Below are 21,623 nucleotides of genomic sequence, written 5' to 3' on the forward strand. Positions count from 1 at the left end.
CGAGAGGTTAGTCGGTGTACTAGTTAGAATAATGCTAATTGTTGTCACAAAGCAGCCCACAGTGCAACTACCCCAGACTGGTTTCACCATTGGGTCACACGCTGCATCCTTTAAGGTGATGCCGTGTCTTTGCAAAGCTGGTTTTTCGGAAATTGCTGTGATTTTTTAACGCCAATATTGAGCAAAAGGCCATGTTGAATTGGAAGTGAGGTGGGTGGTACTTGAGAAGTACCAAGTTCAACAGACGCACAAATCTCCTCAGTGAGTAATGACAGTTGCAAAAGAACCAAGACTATTTCTTGACTTAGATGCACTATTCTTTTCAAATGACTAGTAGGTCATTAAGACATAATCCAGTGTCTGGTTTTTTTTTTTTTAGCACTAAATATCCTTTTAATAATTATATAACCAAATATCAACCATGTGACCTCCAGTTAGCAGCTCTCTTCTTTTTTTCTCCTTATCACTAGCTGTTTATTTGGTGCCATTTCTGGTTTCGGACTGATAGTTTCTCTTTCTCTTTTCTGTGGATTCTTGGCTGGTTCTAAGATGATCATTTCTTGTGTCTAAGAGTACAGGAGGGACATCTTGGCTTTTGGTGTTGGACACTTCTACTTCAGTGTCTGTTTTTATACTGTTAAGTGTGATAGCTTCCTCCCTACACCTTCATCCTCCTCTTCCTTCTCAAAGTCGTCGTGATCACCCCAGGAGCTTTCTATTCCCTCTCCAATTTGGGCAGTTCCAGGCATCCAAAGCACAGGTTTAAAAACAACTTTGTTGTTTTTAACATTTTTTAATGTTTATTTTTGAGAAACCCAGCATGAGTGGGAGAGGGGCAGAGACAGAGGGAAACACAGAATCGGAAGCAGGCTCCAGGCTCTGAGCTGTTACCAGAGAGCACGATGCGGGGCTTGAACCCACAAACCACAGGATCATCACTTGAGCTGAAGTCGGACACTTAACTGATTGAGCCACCAATGCACCCCATAAAGACAGTTTCTGAAGGAGGTTCAGCTTCAGCCATAATTTGTTCTGTTTTCTCTTCCACATCAGAGGTATCAATAGGGGCCTTTTCTACTTAAACTTTTTTTAACGTTTATTTATTTTTGAGAGGGACAGACATAGTGTGAGCAGGGGAGGGTCAGAGAGAGAGGAAGACATAGAATCCAAAGCAGGCTCCAGGTTCTGAGCTGTCAGCACAGAGCCAAACACGGCTCAAACCCACAAACTGTGAGATAATGACCTTTAACCAACTGAGCCAACCAGGTACCCCTAGGGCCTTTTCTCCTTTAAATGCTGTGATTCTTTGACTTGCTATGGACTCTGCAAAGCCTAACCTTCCACGTTCTTTCTAAACTTTGCGGTCATTCTTCAAAGCCTTCTGTATGAGCTCTGTAATTTCTCATACTTTCACACCAGCTATTTTACTATATCTCAGAGCTTGATCTTTCAGAAGCATTATCCCACCACAGGGTTGGATAATCCAAATCTCTCAGTGTTTGTTCATGGCAATCACCAGCAAGACATCCATTACACGTTCTTCTCATCCATTGGGATCCACCGATAAACATGTACCTTGCCTAAAGAAAGCAAAATGGGCACAAATGGGCACATGGTGGATGCTCATGGGTACAGGGCCATAGCCCTCAGGTGTGTACAGTGTGACTTCATCTCCTTGGACAGAGACATCGGGTACTTGGAAGTGACAGAGGCTACAATTGATGCTGGCAGCATCAACCTAACTGGTTTTGTTTTCATCTTTATTTTGGAAATTTAAGTTTATTTTTGAGAGAGGCAAAGAACATGAGAGGTGGAGGGGGGGCAGAGAGGGAGGGGGACACAGAATCTGAAGCAGGCTCCAGGCTCCGAGCTGTCAGCACAGAGCCCGACACGGGCCTTGAACTCATGAACCATGAGATCAGTCCCTGAGCCAAAGGCAGATACTTAGCCGGCCAAGCCACCCAGGCGCGCCAACCTAAATGCTTTTAAATGAAATCATTAGGATATTCCTTTCGGCCTACAGGCACTGTGAAAAGATTACTGAGACATGGGATGCCCTGAACTGTAAGAAAGTTTTGGAACCTGTGTCTGAGGCATTCTTGCATGCAGAACGCAAGGTTACAGTTGGCTTACAGGTATGCCCATGCCGAGGCTTAGCGCAAGGGAAGGGGGAGGGTAAGAGAGACAGGTCCATTCTCTTGAAGGTCTCTACCTGGTACTCGGCTATCACTTTACTCATGTTCTGTTAGCGATGTCCTAAGTAATCATAAGCAGTGTCAGGTGGGAGAAGGTTCCAGAGCTTGCTGACATGATCCAGGGCTACATTAGAGGGGAGAATGGATTTTGGTGGACAGCTAAGTCTCTACAGTTCACTCCTCTAACCACGTGTAGAACACGCCTCCTTTCCTCAGGAGGAAAAAAAGCAAAAGTTCTATGATCCTGGAATTTCTAATAAATATATATATTTGGTCTTGATCCCATGTTTGACACACAGCTACTAAAACCCTTGGAATTTCCTAAGTGAAGAAAGCAACAAAGATGTCTTTTGTTATGTTAATGGGCCCTTGGACCACACCTGAGGTAGCAGGCTGGTTCCTCATCTGGAGAGTGGAGGGTTGGAAGTTTCATTCCCACCCCCTTGACCTCTGGTGGGGGGAAGGGGAGAGCGGCTGGAGGCTGAACCACTTGCCTAGGACCAATGATGTAGTCAGTTGTGCGTCTATAGTGATGCCTCCACAGAAACCCCAAGGCCTGGATTTGGGAGCTTCCGGGTGAGTGAACACATGGAGATTGGGGAGACTGGCGCCCTTGGGCAGGCCAGGGAAGCTCTGTGCCTCTTCTCTGTACCTTGCTCTCGGCGTCTGGTTCTGTGTTGTATCGTTTATAACCAACTGGTGATCTAGTAAGGAAAACGGTTCTTGAGTTCTGGGAGCCCCTCTAGCAAATGAAATCTGAAGAGAGGGACTTTGGAACCTCCGGTTTGTAGTCAGAAGCACAGTGGTAACCTGGATTTGGGACAAGTGTCTAACAGGGAGGGAGCAGCCTCCTGAAATCTGATGCTATCTCTTGTGCACAGTGTCAGACTTGAGCTCAACTGTGGGACACCTAACTGGCGCTGGAGAATTGCTTGGTGGCGGGGGAACCCGCCTTGACTGACAGAAGACAAAAGTGCAAGCTGCAAAATAAAATGAGTGCGTTTATTTTGAGGTCTTAGGGATTGGCAGCCAGGAGACAGAGAGCGGACCGAAACGGACAGTATGCTCCAGAGAGACAAAGGAGATTAAGGTTTTCAAAGAGCAAAGGGGGGAATTTATAAATTGTCATGAACGGCATGGGAGTGGTGCTTGGGTGGCTACGGTTTCGCTAATCTATACGTGACTGGTCGCTAAGGCTCTTCCTAGGCGGCAAGTCCAGTTTTGTCCGCTTTAACATGCGGCGGATGCCTAGGCTCTCAGCTGAGTTCGGCAACGATTCCAAGAATAGGAGACCAAAGATGGGTCTAAGTCCCACTTTCTCTGGGGCCGCCCGACTCCGTACTGAAATGACTCTCTGAGCCGTGCTTCCTCTACTTTGAATCTTCTTGCACACACACCCTCCTCCCACACGCCTGTTTTGGAACCAGGTATTCTGCATTCTTGTGAGTCCCCAGCCTACACTGCATCATGCTCAAATCCAGGATCTCTGAGAATGCCCAGTTGTTTTCATCAGGTTGAGAGTTGGGTCCTCCTGATCTGAGCGTCTGTGTAATAAAAGGCAAGTTATCTACACACACACCCCAAACACACGTCACACAATACAGTGGTAACTCAAGGACACTATAATTGTATTAACAAATTGCCGTTTAGATAAAAAAAAAGAACTGGTCCATAACAGTGTTGGAAGTCTCCTGCACAGGCATTGGGGGTACACTTAGACCAGGCAGTGGGGGGTGGCAGGGGGTGGTGGTGGTGGGAGGATCAGCGTGTCTCTGCTACCTGGGCACAAGTTTCTTGACCACTATTTTCTGTGACCTCTGACCCCATTCACTGGCACGTCTTTTTTTGCCTCTTATCTGACATTGTTTTATCGGAGGTAGACGTTGTGACCATAATCCAGTTTCCTAATCCAGTTTCTACTTGTGTCACTTTGGGGGACTGAGCGTCCATCTAGGGTCTGAATCACCATAGGTGTTCTTGAAGACTAGTTCTGTGAATTCTTTGGCAATATAATTACCTCAGAATCATAACAGGCTTCTCATCTCTTTATATCTGGTAATTTATCACACTGGTAACTATATCCAGTGTTCTGTGCTAGACCTACTTCCTCCATTTTCTTTGTTAACCTTGCTCTACCCATGTCTCCCTTTCAGATTAATGGTGGTTCTATTGAGACCACTAAAACATGAGGCGTTGACAAGAAAGCCATACCTTACTCCCCTTTCCAGTCCTGTAATCCAGCACCCAGATGCTCAACTATTTCCTTCCCGCATATCTCTTTGTGAATGGGAAACTTCTCAGAGCTCATCTTTCATGTTCTTTTTCAGACGTTCGACCGACTGAGACACCCAGGTGCTCCACTTTTTTTATTTTTAAGTTTATTTACTTTTGGGGGGGGGCAGAGAGAGAGGAATAGAGAGAATCCCAAGCAGGCTCTGTACTGTTGGCACAGAGCCCAACGTGGGGCTCGAACTCCTGAAACCATGAGATCATGACCTGTGCTAAAATCAAGATTCAGCTCCTTAGCTGACTGAGTCACCCAGGTGCCCCTGAACTCGTCTCTTTCTTGGAGCATTTTATGACAAATAGGAGCAAGCCAACACTCACTAATACTCTGGCTTATTTAAATGGCTCTTACATATCTAGGTTTAGTCTCTATACATTCTTCTATTCAACCACATCATCTAGGATTTTTTGTGTTCTGTACTATCTATGATGTTTATTTAGTTTTTACGTGACTATGCAAGAGGCATGGCTCCGGTGGCTCTCTCAAGGACTTTGCAGAAAGTCATTGGCAAACATCTTCTCATACCTTTTTGGCCAGATATCTCGGTCCTGAACTAATTAGTACCAAGGATAACAGAATAATCAGACATACCCCTTAACGGAGGTAAAGTCTTCAGTCTTCAAACTATGTAACCAATACTCAGGGACGTGTGGGATGAGTATTAAAAACCTAAATCTGGGGGCGCCTGGGTGGCTCAGTCGGTTGAACTTCGGCTCAGGTCATGATCTCATGGTTCGTGGGTTCGAGCCCCACGTCGGGCTCTGTGCTGACAGGTAGCTCAGAGCCTAGAGCCTGTTTCGGATTCTGTGTATCTCTCTCTCTCTGTCCCTCCCCTGTTCACGCTCTGTCTCTCTCTGTCCCTCAAAAATAAATGTAAAAAAACATTTTTTTTTAATTGAAACAAAAAAACAACCCTAGGTCTGCTGTGGTGGCCACTAGACAAGGTTTTAAAGAGCTGCCAGATCCCGGCATCATCAATGTAAAAGGGGCTTAACTGCCTTTCGAAGACGTTCCTCGTTCCAGACCTCTGCTCATTTAGCAGTGAAAGTTGTGGAAAGCTAGGGAATATAAATGACTCTAATTCAGTTTTCCTATCCGTTTTTTATTTTAGCTTTCCTTTCTCTCTTGAATGTATTCATCACCACTCTTTTTAAATCAATACACTAAGCTCCTCTTAGTAGTTTTGGCAGGAAGTATACTAAGCTGACAAACAGAAGACATATTCTCTTTTGTTGTGCATTTTTACCAGCGTCTGTTAATCTGTGACCTCTGGTGATATTAGCAATTTGGGGTGGTGTCCTTTAGTTTGCTACCTTGCGAATTTTTTTAATGATTGTTTTTACTTTTATAATGAAAAATGCACATAGAAAATTAACATATATTTTTTAAGTTTATGTATGTATTTTGAGAGAAGAGAGACAGCATGAGCAGGAGAGGGGCAGAGAGAAAAGGAGAGAGAGAGTCCCGATCACTGTCAGTGTGGAGCCCGATACAGGCCTCAAACTCATGAACCGTGAGCTCATGACCTGAGCCAAAACCAAGAGTCAGCTGCTCAACCAACTGAGCTACCCAGGCACCCCTCAAATATCTGTTAATTTTCAGGGTGCCCGGATCGCTCAGTCCGTTAAGTGTCTGACTGTTGGTTTTGGCTCAAGTCATGATCTCACAGTTTCTTGAGTTCAGGCCCTGCATTGGGTTCCCCCCGGATGGTGCAGAGCCTGCCTAGGATGCTCTGTCTTTCCCTCTCCCTTCCCTCCCCAACTCAAGCTATCTCTGTCTGTCAAAAAAGAAAAAAAGAAAGGGAAAGAAAGAAAACTAGTAGATATTCAAGCCTGACTTGAGAATTTTATGGAATGTACATGAGAGTTTTTGTTTGCTACCTTTATAAGCCTAATAGATCTGGGCATTCAAATCAACTCTTAGAGTTTTCTTTTAACATGGCACACAAAATTGACTCAGTAATTTTTCTAAATATTTCTCCTAACCTCTGTGTCTTGCTCCCTGTGAACTGGTTAAGCGGATCTACTGAGATGCAGCTTTTTTTTTAATGTGTTTTAAATTTAGTTTTGAGAGAGAGAGACGGCATGAGCAGGGGAGGGTCAGAGAAAGAAGAGAGAGGGAGACACAGAATTCGAAGACAGACTCTAGGCTCTGTGAGCTAGCTGTCAGCACAGAGCCCAATGCAGGGCTCAAACCCACGACCCGTGAGATCATGACCTGAGCTGAAGTCGGACGCTTACCCAACTGAGAGCCACCCAGGCACCCCTTGAGATGCACCTTTGACGTTCTAAGCTAGAGACAAATTTAGATGGAGGTACTTGCTTTCTTCTCGTTGGATTGAAGGTTGCTGTTGGTGGCCCACTGGTTTGTTTGCCCCCTTCTGCAGGGTCAGCCTGCCTGCCGCCGTCCTGTAGTCCATGTGTAAATCAGGAACCACCCCATCGGGTCACCCTAGTCTTGTTCTTCTTGCTTTCTAACCAGATCGATCTTCCCAGGCATCTTCTTTGAAATACCATAATTTGGCTAACATAGTAAAAGGCAAATAATTTTAATGGGAGTGCTTGGCACTGCTGACTTAGATGTTGGACCTAATTGTTAAGCTTTAGTAACTGATGAAAATTCCTGACCGAGGAAGGTCATGCAGTTTACTATTGGCTTCCACGTTCAGATTTAAATGAGAAAAATTAGAAATTAAGCAATAAGAATGTGTTAGTATTCCTTAATTGCTGGATGATTAGGTCAGCTGACATTTAGAATCAGAGGCCCCAAACAATGTGTTTCGAATCTCTTAGGTAAGCGTACCCAACACATACATCTACCTAGACACACATAGTTTTTCAAGTGAATAAGCAGATGAGTAAGAAACATAGGGAAAGAGGAGCTTTACTCAGAGCATCTGAAATAAGGAGGAAGTAATCAGTGGATCGGAGAACAGATTTGGCAGTTAACACTTTCATGGATTCATTCTTCTATTGATTGGGGAGCAAATGGGACCGTCCCATGTTCTTATGAGAAGTGATCTCATGGGAAGACAAAAAGAAAATAAAGATACACAAAATTAGAGCATGTGTTAAATGCCAAGTAAGAAAAGAACTCAGTTATGGGAGAGAATAACGGGAAAAATTGCTATTTGGTTGGATGGGCAGGAGAGATCTCTCTGAATAAAGAGGGGACATGTAAGCAGTATCACTAGATTCAGATATTTAAAAACAAGGGGGGAAAAGACCCAATACATTTAATACTCCAAAAGTTGGACCAAATCTTCATAGTGGTTAGTGTTTTAGGTGGAAGTTCACTCCTTTCTGTCTTTGAAATTGTTAGTGTGGAAACTTCTCAGCCAGCACCTCTCAGTCACTCTGTATGCACATAATTAAAAATAAAAAAGCCTAAATGTTACATGTGTTCAGTAAATACTTGTTGAATTGATCTTTGAATTCAAATTCTCTTCAAACTTTGGCTAATAACTTCTGCACAAGCCAATGCAGGGACACCAGTACCATCGCTCTGGAAAACATCTTGATTGAATTTTGAAACAGATGGCTTTTGCATTCAATTTTTCGGTGACTTTTTCAAGGAAGGAAACCCAGATTTTGAGGGAAATGCCCTTCTCCGCGAGGTTCCCCTCAAGTAAGAAACGAGCTCAATGTAAATGATTCCTTTCTCAGTAGATTGACGGCCAGTTGAAAATATAGTTGAGTACATAGATTTTTTTATTATAATTTTTGTTGCTCTGGTGTGTGTGATATATTGAAGTGTTGGCTTCTTTGCCTTTTTTTTCATTAAGAACATCATAAAACATTTAGGGGTCTGTGCAAAAATTGCTGTGACCTCTATTTATAATTGAAGAAAGTAATGTTTTCCTTAAAATATTACTGGAGAGCGGTATGCCTGGCCACAAGACCCTGAAGTCTGCTAACCAGATTTGTGTGGATTTCCATTCTCTGGTGTGCAATTACTAAAATGATGTGAAGGGAAGGCCATTGGCAAGAGAAAGAAATCTAGTAAGCGCGGTGATTTGAAGCAGGCTTAGAGGAGCTAGGTTTAGGTTTTGTTTTGGTATTTTTGTTGTTCCGGTAAAAAGCAATCTCTATTTTAAGCTAACTGAGCATTCCTTTGTATATTTCTTAAAGCAAGGGATAGAGCCTCCAATCTACTTGAACTTCTTTGTGCCACTGCATCTACAACCTGAGTAGGCCCATGCATCCCCTCGGGATCTTGCTACAAAAGCAAATCTGATTCAGGGGGGTCTGGAGTGTTGGGGGAGACTCTGCATTTCCAACCCCGTACGTAATTCAGGGCTGTTGTCCTCAGGCCGTACTTGAAGTAGCAAGGCTCTAAGTGATGACTTGTGGCTCCTGAAAGGTAAACGACATCATGTGTCCTGTGAACCTTAGCTTTACTGCCTGTCTCATTCCAGTTGTGGGACAGTGCCTTTTGGATAACTTGCCGAGATCACTCAGTCGAGCTACTCGGCAGTTGCTGCTTTCGTCTGAGAATTAGTCCCCAAACAACTACAAGGCCAGGCAAAACGTTCAGCAGCTTTGATTCCCTCTTATTTCACAGTGCACTCAGGTCCTGTCACCTCTACCTTCGAAACATCCCCATATCCATTGTATCCTCCCCATCTCCACCACATCATCCCATTCAGATGCTTGGCCGTCTCTCACCTGGGCTCTGAGAGGCAGTCCCCAGACTCCCCTCTCTGCTTTTACCGGTGCCCTGTAGAATCTAGGGGATCTTTGGAGAGTGTAAATCAAACTGTGTCACCTACTGCTTAAAACCCCCCACGGGGCACCTTGGTGGCTCTGTCGGTTAAGCTTCCGACTTCGGCTCAGGTCATGATCTTGCAGTTTGTGAGTTCGAGCCCTGCATCAGGCTCTTTGCTGAAGGCTCAGAGCTTGGAGCTGCCTTCAGATTCTGTGTCTCCCTCTTTCTCTCTCTGATCCTTGCCTATTCGCACTTTCTCTCTCTCCCTCTCTCTCTCTCTCTCTCTCTCTCTCTCTCGATGTCTCTCTCTCAAAAACAAATAAAACATTAAACAAACAAACAAACCCTCCAGTAGCTTCCCATATGCTCAGAATAAAATGCGGACCCATGACCTTCGCATGCAGGGACTACCTACCTGATCGGACCCTGCAAACCTCCCTCACCTCTTTCCAGGCCCCTCTCTCCACGGAACCTCACTCCTGCCCACTGGCCTTCTGTTTACTCTTTGAACACAGCAGCCCAGCCTCTTTCCTCTGGTTTTGCGCTGGTGCTGCTTACGTCGGAAGGCTTTCCCTGGGGCTCTGGTGCCTTCTTACTCTTCAGGTCACCCCTTCTAAATGGTAGTCTCTGCAGCCCAGTTTGAATTAGCTGTGCCCCATTTTTCTCTATTTCATCTGAGTGTTTTATTTAATTTTTAGCCCTGATCACTTTCTGAAAGTATCTTTTTTAAAAATCTCCATTTATTTACTTATTTTCTAGCTCCACACCATCACGTGAGACCATAAGCTTTTTGAGGACCTGGCATTTCATAGATGGTTGTGTTGACAGTGGGCGAGAGGGAGGAAAGAAGACAGACAATCCAGATTGCTTGATCAAAATGTTCCCCATTTTTCTTGAGTGCTATTAGAGATTATTCTCCCATGTTCTAGAAAAGACAGAACTTATCATATGTAACTTGAAGGCTTAAAAATATTTTTCTATATAAAGAGTAATTCATTTCTATGTTGGGTTTTAGTAACTTCACTCACTTTGATTTCCAGAAACTCAAATGAGTTGAAGAAGGCACCATTTGGAGACTTTTACATAAGAACGATACTCTAAATGAAGTTTCTCCACTATGGATAGTGCATTTGTGCTGACAGAGCTCTAGGCCTGCTGGTTGGGGACACAGGGCAAACACTTGCTGCATGGTCCACTGAGGCTGGGGTGGTACGTGGTCATGGGGCAGAACGAAGTTCTCAGGCTCACTTTGATCTTTAATCCTGTCCTGCATCCTTCTTAGTAGGGTGTTCTGAGCCACTGGCAACCCAAGACCAGAAAAGCAGGAATTCCCACCTCAGAGTAATTGAATCAATGTTAGATGGTGCAAAGAAAGAACACTTTGGAGCCAACCAGGTTGACGTTTGAATCTTGGTGCCTTACTTAGTCATGTGACTCTGAGAGAGCCTTTCTGAGCCTCATTCTTCTCTGTAACATGAAAATAAGAATCTGTTGTGTGAGGTTTTTAAATCTTGAAAGCAGCTAGGCTTATATTTCTGGGGGCCCTAGGGTCTATGCAGTTCCAAGAGGCAGCCTTTATTTTGCATCCATGGGAATGACATCACCACGTACACTCGATCTACGTAAATGGTTCCCAGGAGCACCAATTCGGAGTGTACTTTTACATGGAATGTGGTATGAGTGGTAACCCTGGGTTTATACACGGAGGCAGGCCATGTTGAACTAGACACCTCTCATTGACTAGAAAGTCAAAATGGTGGGAGAGTTCCAAGTCAGTCGCTGGGGAGAAATTGTGGTGGTGGGAGATTTAAGTAAAAAAAACAAATTAAAATTATTAAAAATAAAAACTCAATGGAAGAAGTAGTCAATGGATTAGACCCTGCTGAAAAAAAATGTTATAGAGAATTTAGTTCTGAAGAAATTGCAGAATTGGTTAATGGCAAAACGATAGAATACAAAACTTAAAGATACGGAGGATAAAATGAGAAGGTCCAACTCATATTTGAATGAAAAAAAAAAGGCAGTATTTAGGGGGAAAAAGTTTAATCCATCATATAAATCCAGTGAATTCAAATTTGGAATTTGAGGCACCTGGGTGGCTCAATCTGACTTCGGCTCAAGTCATGATCTCATGGTTCATGGGTTTGAGCCCCTCATCAGGCTCTGTGCTGACAGCTCAGAGCCTGGATCCTGCTTCAGATTCTCTGTCTCTCCCTCTCTCTGCCTTTTCCTCACTCATACTCTGTCTTTCACTCCTTCAAAAATAACATTTAAAAATTTTTAGGATTGGTGTTTTGGAGACTAGTTTCTTTTTCCTTTTAGTATTATACTAGATATATTTCTTGCTGTTTTGTTGGCTATAGGTAATAAACTATTTTAAAAATTTTTTTAAATGTTTGTTTATTTTTGAAGTAGAGACAGAGCACTAGCCGGGGAGGGGCAGAGAGAGAGGGAGACACACAATCCAAAGCAGGCCCCAGGCTCTGAGCTGTCAGCACAGAGCCTGATGTGGGACTCAAACTCACAAACTGTGAGATCATGACCTGAGCTGAAGTCAGATGCTCAACCAGCTGAGCCCCCCCAAGTGCCCAGGTAATAAACTATTAAGGCAGCAGGCAAGTTTAGTGAAAAAGAATTACACCAGTATCTCCACATATTTTAGTCAAATATTTTACTCTGTGTCATCTTAGAACTTGTGATTTTTATTTTTGTTTTTATGCAAAGATGTTTTTTTAACCACCTCAATATGTATTTTAAACCGTCAGTAGCATGTGTCTTTTTTGGGGAAATGGTTTCAGGTTTCCTGAACTTCCATTTTTTAAAAAACAAAGTCTCCAGTATAGATCTCTAACAGGCACGTTTAGAATGAGGTTAAATAGATTCTCTTTGTATTAAGATAGCTAATCTCAAGACCCCGGTGAAGTAGACTCAGTAAACTCAGTCTCTGCATTTAAACTTACTTTTTAAAAAACTTTTTTTAATGTTTTATTTTTGATACAGGAGAGACAGAGCATGAGAGGGGGAGGGGCAGCGAGAGGGAGACACAGAATCGGAAGCAGGCTCCAGGCCCTGAGCTTATCAGCACAGAGCCTGACATGGGGCTCGAACCCACGAACATGAGATCATGACCTGAGCTGAAGTCGGAGGCTTAACTGCTGAGCCACCAGGTGCCCCACATTTAAACTTTCTCTTGCTTTCACTCTTGCATTTGTCCAGATTGCAGACCAGAAAATACTTAATTGTAAACAAAAAGATCAGGGCTAAGATTACTCCTTAGCATTTAGTTGGTATTTAGTAAATACTTGTTGAATGAATGAATTAGTGACTTAATTTCAAATTTGAGGAAGGTTGATTTAAAAAAATGCTTTTAAATCAAAGCATGTTTTTCCAGTTGTTTGGACTTGCTGTTTTCCTACATGTTATAGTCACCATTTGTCATCATTTTTGGTGTTAATGACATACTCTTTTTGACACAGGCCAATAGAGGCAGGAAGTGATTGGAAAGCGTTTGGCAGTATTTCCTGCGAAGTAAAAATTGATTTCTACATGGTTTTATCGTACAGCCCCCTCTTATGTGGCCTTCCCTTCACCGTACCCTCTCTTGTCCCCTAAATCAAACCTTTGGATTTGAAAATCCAGTTGGAAACATCAAAGCCTTGTTGAGATTTTACAACCCTCGTATGGAAAACCGTCAGTAAAAATGATCTTTCTGCCCAGAGCAGACGGACCGACCAGCATGTGAGAGGCCTGCTGAGGGTTTGGTCTATTTAGTTCTTACGTGGTAGGGGAGGAAAGCGACCCTCCTTTCATAGGAGCAATCTTTGCTCAGCACATCTGACGTCTTGGAATGCCCTCCCTCCGTCCGAATCTACCAGAACACTACTCATCTTGAAAACTTCAGCTGAAACATCACCTCCAACACGCAGCCTCCCCTGAATACTTTCAGCTCAAGTCCTAGTAGGAAGTGTGTTGTCAGGTGAATAATACCCTATGCAAATAACTTGGACAATTAGAGGCTGAGGAATTGTTCTGAGGTGCTGTTTCCTTGCACAACTTTTGCAGAAAGACTGAGCATGCTGTGATATTTTTTTTTAAATGTGGCCAGATTAGTAATGGAAAGTGTCGATTGTATTTATTCTCCTTCCTCCCTGCCTCACTGCATTTCTTTCTGTCTCTCTCTTACTGCCCTAGTGTTACATCTCCTATTAAGCCTTAGTATATTAAAAAATAAACGTGGGGAAGATTTGATTTTTCTGTTCAAAATCAACACTGAACATTGCTGTCTATTACAGTTACTGTTTTAAATGTCTTGACTTCCTTGAAGTAACTCTAAGAGGCCAGAGTCCTGTCTCGCTCATCCTGTTATATCCCACTGCGCCATCTTTGCTAATAGAAAAAGCGTGGTGTGGAAATTGGGAACAAATAAATCATGCCTCCTTGCTTCTATGTCCTATGACACACACTGTGTCCCAGCAGACTTGGAAATGCATATCATTAATTCTTCCAAATCTCTCTCTTGATGTACATGAAATCAGCTTCTTGTCTTCTGAAAAGCAAGCCTGGAGGGGAAGTTGAGATCTCAGGACGCGCATGGAAATAAGACCCAACGTTATGCAAGGTGAGGTGCCGACAGAATAAGCCGCGTGTTGAGAAAAGTTCACAAGTTTCGAGCCAAGGACAACCGGAGCCCATTAAGGCCCCTGCCTTCCTCCTGAGCTCCTAATCATTTTGTGTTTAACTTGAGTCCTTCACTCTTTAACATCAAGCTCTTGGGTGACTTGGCTCTTCGTGCAGATAGCACACTCAAAATAATGGGTTTTGGAAAATAACTTTGGCACAGCCTTGTTTCTTTTTAAACATTTTTTATCAGATGTAGGGTTTTGTGGTCATATTGTTTGTAAAATGCCTTTTCTGTACATTTTTATCACGGCAGTGTTTATGTTGCATGTCTAATTAGCTTCAACATACCAGATGAATTGTTTAAACCCGTCTGGCATGCTATAATTTTTCGAAGTTCCTCATCTGCTAAGAAAAATATATTTGCAAAGGTTTTAGATTTCAGGAACCAAAAGTCTATCATGGATTCTAGTCACCATAAGAAACATTTCAAGGGAGGGAAATGATAGAGCCACTTGCCAGGCTAGCCAGTGGGAGAGAAGACAAGGCCCTACACGTGTTTACAATTCTAATTTGAGAATCAATGCCAAGATCAGCACTCCTTCTCCTTTCCCACTAGCGCCCTCCCCCTCCCCAGGATTAAGGGAAACAAAACATGGAGCTGAGAAGTTTCTTACTGGTGCTAAATGCATTTATGATGAAAGAAGCCAGAGGAAATCCCAGGCTCATGGGAGAAAGGGTAGGAGATGGGGTCAGGGATGCAAAAGATGGTGGGCTTGGACAGGAGGAGGGCTTGGAGCCAAGCGGGGGCCTCCAGGCCGTGGGTCCATCCGGAGTCAGGTACTTGCATGGCACACATTCCTCAGTTCCACACGTTACACAGTCTCAACGCATTAAACGTGATTGATACTCAATTTCAAAAAATCTTACAAATGGAAGGAAGAGATGATCTCATCTCAGGTTCTCATCTTCTAAACTCCAGAAAAAGCTTCAGTGTCTTCTCTCCATCTTTGCTTGAACCCAGGGAGTATGCCAAGGTGCTCGTAGCCAAGGGAGACAGTGTCTTTATTATTTAATGGCATCATTTGCTACTACAATTATAAGCAATTTCATAGGTATTACTGCATTTGCACACCACAACAGCCCTAGGAGATCAGACAGGAAGTTTTAGACTCAACTTGACAATTAAGAGAACTCCGCATCTAAAAATTTTGTAACTTGCTCATATGAACACATATAACTACTAGGAGGACCTAGCATTTATAGAGTCCTCATAAGTGGTAGCCATTGTGCTAAGGTATCTTTCCTCCATTATTTCATGAATCCTCACAAAAGCACTGTGATAAATATTTTTATATTTATATTTGAAAGGTGATAAAAATTAAAAAGCAGGGATGTAAAGGAATTCATCCAAGGACTCAGGAGTAATGAGAAGGACAAGATTGAGGACTTACCCTAAGTTTATGATATTTCCTCAAATGCAAGATGGTATCACTATAAGATATTTCATGTATGTCTACTAAGAAGGAAAACAATATTGTTAACTAAACTATGGCACTATGCTTCTTACCACTTAAATTTTTTGTTTCTAATTAAAAGAGTTCTTTTGGACTTAATTTATTCATAGATTCTTATCGGATATAAAACTTAGCCATGTGTAATAGGGAAAGTGTAAGTTAAATAAACTTTAATAGTCACTGAAAGACTGACTCTTCCCGATTACTTTTCAACCCAGAGCCACCAACTGTCTCCCCAAGAGTGTCATACTTTCTGTCATCAACAACGCTGGTGATATCACATATTTTAAATAAGTGCTCTCCTATTTTGGTTTTGTTTTTTTTTTTAAGTCTCTGGTGCCTGCTCCTAAAGCTTTGAGGCCCCCATATAAGCACTGAGGGCCACATCACATCATCACCCTTAAGAGCAAGAATTGTAAGCAGAAATACTAAAAAGGGAACAAATCTGTGGCTTAGAATCGATGGCCTATGGTTTACCGCCTCCTCGGTTTAAGGCAGAGCTGACAAGAAACCCCACGTATCAAGTAGGTCTCAAGTAATCCAAAAAAAATCCACTGAAATCATTAAAGTCAGCCTTTCTTTTTTAACTTACACTCAATTTTAAAGACATTGTTTTCTGTACCCCCCATGATCCTTAGGTTTGGTTTCTTGTTTGTTTTTCCTACACCCCTTAAAGAATCCAAAGAAGGACATCACGGAGATATGATAGAGTTTTTGGCAAAGATAAATCTACCGATTTTAAAATAAAAGGTCGATCAGCCCTAATGAAAAGAAGTGAATGTGTAACCGGAGAGGAATGGGGAGAGCATTGGTAGAAAGGTGGTTCACACTGAAATATTTAAGAAAAGTGAGTATAAAATATCATCAATATGTTGATCCAGCTGTGAAGTTAATTAAATATTACAGTCCTGGTTGAACAAAAACAAAAACTGAGATTTCCTGGGGAGTACTGTTTTTGTTTAAAAAAAAAAAAAACGACATTTGCCATTATTTAAAAGAGCATTCCTTTTCTTGCAGCACCTCCTGTCAATCTGCTCTCTATGCTCTAATTTTCTATTCGCTGCCTAGTGCCAAAGTTAGAGGGTTCAGCCTGTTACCTTATATTCTGTTAACCAAATCTCTCTGGCACCAACATTTGTACAGGTCATTAGTTTAATAAAAATTGTCGCTCACACTCAAAATCAGGAGATCTGGTAACATCTGAACTATTTTCTGAGCCAGTAAAGAAATATTAAAGGATACTTAGTAGAATTCTAGAACCGTATGAAATCTCTGCACAGGCCAAGAATTTAAAAGATGAAAACGGTGAAGACACAGGTTCTAGAGTCAGCCTGCCTGCTTTCAGGCCAGGTTTTACTGCTTATTAACTGTCACGGGGGTTATTTCTTATCTTTTCTGTGCCTCCGTTCTTCAAGGACCATCCAAGTCCCTTCTTAAAGGCTTGTTGTCAGAATAAAACAAGCCAATGTATGTAGACCGCTGACACACAGTAATCACTCAAAGGTATTAGCTAGTATGGTAATATACGTCGTTCCTCTTTGTCCACTAAAATTTTTTACGTCTCTGAAAACTTTTTTTTTAACATTTTTATTTATTATTGAGAGACAGACATAGAGCATGAGCATGGGAGAGACAGAGAGAGGGGGAGACACAGAATCTGAAGCAGGCTCCAGGCTCTGAGCTGTCAGCACAGAGCCCGATGCGGGGCTCTAACTCACAAACCACAAGATCATGACCTGAGCCGGAGTTGGACACTTAACCGACTGAGCCACCCAGGCGCTCCTGAAAACTTAATTTTTTATTCTTGCGTTAAGAGAGCACAAATGACCCTTGCACAACACATGGGTTAGGGGTTCTGACCCTCTGACCCAGTTGACAATCCATATATAAACATGACTCCCCCAAAACTTACCAGCCTACTGTTGACCAGAAGCCTTGTGATATAATATAAACAGTGGAGTAACACATATTTTATGTTACATGTTTTATATACTGTGTTTTTTTTTTTTTTTAACGTTTTCTGTTTATTTTTGAGAGACAGAGATAGTACAAGCAGGGGAGGGTCAGAGAGAGAGGGAGACACAGAATCTGAAGCAGGCTCCAGGCTCTGAGCTAGCTGTCAGCACAGAGCCTGACGTGGGGCTCAAACCCATGAACCGTGAGATCATAACTTAAGTCAAGCCAGATGCTTAACCGACTGAGCCACCCAGGCGCCCCTATACTGTATTTTTAAAATAAAATAAGCTAGAGAAAATAAAATTAAGAAAATCATAAAGAGGAGGTACTAGGTTTATAGTATTATACTATAGTTCAAAGGTCAGTGTGGTTTACTACCCCTGTGAGGTCCATATTGGATTAGAATTGAGTTTTCTTTATCTTTTTTTCTTTTTTTCTAGATTTATACTTCATTTATTTATTTTTAAATGTTTATTTTTAAGTGTTTACTTATTTTGAGAGACAGTGCAAGCAAGCCTGCAAACAGGGGAGGGGCAGAGAGAGAAGGAGGGAAAGAATCCTAAGCAGGCTCTGCACTGTCAGCACAGAGGCTGATGCCGGGTCCGTCCCACACACCGTGAGATCATGACCTGAGCCAAAATCAAGAGCTGGGCGTATAACTGACTACGCCACGCGAGCACCCTGCTTTACGCTTTGTCTAAAGTCCTCCATTGTCAAGGAACCAGAGTGTAGCTAGGATGGATCCCACCTGAACCAGCACTGCATCTCCCTTAGGCCGAATCATAAAACCACCATCACATCTGAAGCTTTGGGCTGTTAAACAGACTTTCCCCCATTATTTACTCTCTGAATTTTACAGTTACTAATACTATGAAGGTTAAATTCTGTGATGCCGTTGCTTAAATATAAGATCATGAGAATTTAGCGCAGGCACAATAAAGGTCCTTTTGAGCTCATCATTTCTTTCCTTTAAGTAGTCTATAATTTTTACTGGCCTAGAAACCTGTTTCCCCTAATCTGCTAAAGTAGCACTGTCCGGCGGAACTTTCTGACATGGTCAAAATGCTTTTTGTCATGGTCAAAAACAGCATACCTGGCTGTTGAACACTCAACATATGGTTAGTGCAACGGAGGGACTAAATTTTTAATGTTAATTTCATTTAAACAGACACCTTGGGCCAGTGGCTACCATATTGGTCAGCTCAGTTCTAAAGTGCTCTTGACATCGTTTCTATTTTGGCAGAGGGTGGAAGGTGGGAATCAGAGAGGTAATCCCACATATCTAGACATCTTATTTTTAGGAAAAGTAAATATCTGCTAGCTGAAGAAGCAGAGGTGAATAGAAAAAAACCCTCGAACGACAAATCTAGCCTCTGCTACAGAGGCTTCTTGGTGATGTCGAAGTGTTATACTCAACACTGTGAGGATAGGTTGAGTCACGCAGGGACTCTCTCTCACCTAAAAAACTGTGCATAAGATAATTCAGCCAGAAACACATTGATGTCAGTGAGAAGTTAGCGCTAAATGGTAGAAAAACAGAGAGCCAAGACTTTTTTTAAGAACAAATACTGCGTTAAGTCATTTTTTTTTTGAGACAGGCAGTGTATGAAGCACAAATAAAAATGAAATAAGATAGAAAAAGTGGGCAGTAGAACTGTAAGACCATATCAACCTGGGGCCATTTACCAAGGGGAGAAGCTGAAGTTAGGGCAGACCCCAGAGACTTCACAGTATCATGGACAGCACTCATGCTGCCAAGATGAATTCATCAGGAAAAAAACAAAAACAAAAAACAAAAAACCATGTTATCTTGGAAAAATTCCTGAAGAGTAAAATAAAAAAATCTCAAATATTTTGTACAAAAATGGCTTTTGATGAGATAAGCAATATTTGTATGTGGAACCACACCTTGTCCGCCCCAACCTTTTTGTATCAAGCAGCTTTTGTTTCTGACTCCTTTTGGAATCCAGGAGCAACATGCGGTCTGAAACCCCTGGAATATAAAGTATTTTTGGCCCACTGATCTCTGAGCATTCCAGGAGAAGAGATTGAATCCTTGACAAGCATATGTCGTCATGTTAAACTTTATCCTAAGGGTTTATTGAAGGCTCTATCAAACATAGTAGATACATGTGCATGATTTATACTCACCAGCAGCTAGGTCCAGGATGCATCTGAATAAGCCGTTACTGGGAAAGTTGGGAAAATTTGCTTGATTTTTGACCTGAATTAGTGTACCTATATTTTGATAAACAGTCCCGTAGAGCATTTGGACTGATTAGTTTCATAAATAGATGCATTTCTACATTGTTAGATTACTGCATGAAAATACAATGCATGGTGCCAATTAGTGACCATGATTGAAACGGCCATTGAAGACGTCAGTAGAAAACCAGCACAAAACAGAATATAACCTGTGTTCCTTAACCCCAATTAATAGTACATATAATGGGCATTGTGCTGAACTGGGTAGAGATGGTTTAATAGATGTGATAGGGCTGCATTTCAGTGCTTAAGGATGGGGAGAACTTGGAGAGGAAAAAGAGGACCTTGGAGGAACCATCTCTGGCTTGGAACTCAGTCCAGGGAATGTTGGACAAGGGATTGGTGGTGGACTGTACAGATAGTTCGGTGGGGGAGTACAGGAATGTGTATTTGCTGAGTTAGGTTGGGCTGAGATTCTTAATGGCGTTGAACACCAAATTTGCTGAGAACACAAAAGAGCCAACCATTTCTTTCTACATAGATTGGTGAAAAAGAAAGTATTGAGGTACCTGGGTGGCTCAGTCTGTTAAGCATGCAACTCTGGATTTTGACCCAGGTCATGATCTCATGGGTCATGAGATTGAGCCCCACCTCAGGCTCCATGTGCTGACAGCATAAAACCTGATTGGGATTCTCTTTCTCCTTCTCTATCTGCCCCTATCCTGCTCATGCTCATGCTTGCTTGCGCTTGCTCGCGCGCTCTCGCTCTCTCGCTCTCCCCCCTCCCCTCTCAAAATAAATAAATTTAAAGAAATGTATTAAGGAATAGCAGATGGATTTTCAAGGTGTGTAATCAGTAATGTGCTCAAAAACTTTCAGATAGACCAAAACAGATTTTCAAATAGACCCAAATCCTTATTTTCTTCAAATATTGGATGTTTCCACCATTTTAAAAGTTGGTTTTTTTGGGGGGAGGCTATTTGTTTACTGTGACTAAGGAGTATATAGAAGAATGGGTTTAGGGGCACCTGGATGGCTCAGTTGGTTGAGCGTCTGACTTCTGCTTTGTTGGTGAGCTCACGGTTCCTGAGTTCGAGCCCCATCTTGGGCTTGCTGCTGTCATTGCAGAGCCTGCTTCTTCCGATCCTCCTTTCAGCCCTTCCCCTGTTTGTGCTCTCTCAAAAATAAAATACTAAAAATATTGCTAATAAAAAATAAGAATAAAGAATAGGTTTATATAGCCAAAGAAAACAAGCTTTAAGAATTTAAAATTCGAGATATTTTGAATGTAGCTAAATGCTTATAATTCCTCATTTCTCACATGAGATACAGCTTGGTGTTGTAAGATAGGTTTTCTGCTTCAGCACTGAGATGAGTTTTTGCAAACTGGGTGATTTTTGTTTTCTTCTCCTTACCTTCAGAAGGCGTGGCAATGTTGAGATTCAGGAGCTCTGGATCATGTGTATAGTAGGGTTTTGCTTTTGCTTGTCTATCAATATTTTACAGTGACTTTTAGAAAAACAGAGTGAAATCAGTTTCATCAGATATGAAGAAAGCAAAGAAGGTTTGGTTCCCATAAATAGTTTTCTTATTTTCCAAGTGGGTGTTGAAGTTTGGAGAGCTTTATAAACTATAAATGTATTTTTTTAATTTGACTGTGATTCTGTATTTCCAGTGGAAATTAATACCTTCGAGCACAATTTACCAGACCTGTGAGTGCCTCTTAGCTGCAGCTTTGTTTATTGCCTTTTAAATAACTTGTGTAATAAGAAGCCACGTACTCAGTGTTAAGGTTCCACTGGTAGTTTTTAAAGAATGTCAGCTGAAGAGTCCCTCATTTGAATCTCTGTCTTTTTAGCCCTCAGCCGTGAGCGAGAGGTGGAACCATTTTGTAAGACCTAAAAGCAAGAGTTCTTGAGTTTAAAAGAAGCTACTGCTTTTGAAAGATTGGAAGTCTCTGAAATAGTCATTGTCTACATAGGAGTAAACAGGTACTCAAAATATCCTTTTCACCTTAGATCGATTTTGAGATCTCGTTCAGGGGATGCCTGGTCAGACATCTGAGGAGATAAAAGGCCCGAAGCAGCACAAGTCAAAAAAAAAAAAAAAAAGGGTTGTTTTGACTTCAGATGATATACC

At 42.1% G+C, this 21,623-nt stretch overlaps 1 pseudogene; it reads right to left on the bottom strand.

The window, feature by feature from the left end:
• Positions 1 to 434: 434 nt before the first annotated feature.
• LOC115291280 overlaps positions 435 to 21,623 on the bottom strand; it is a 138,440-nt pseudogene continuing 117,251 nt past the window's right edge.

The sequence above is a fragment of the Suricata suricatta genome, chromosome 5, assembly GCF_006229205.1.
Source record: "Suricata suricatta isolate VVHF042 chromosome 5, meerkat_22Aug2017_6uvM2_HiC, whole genome shotgun sequence".
Taxonomy (NCBI): domain Eukaryota; kingdom Metazoa; phylum Chordata; class Mammalia; order Carnivora; family Herpestidae; genus Suricata; species Suricata suricatta.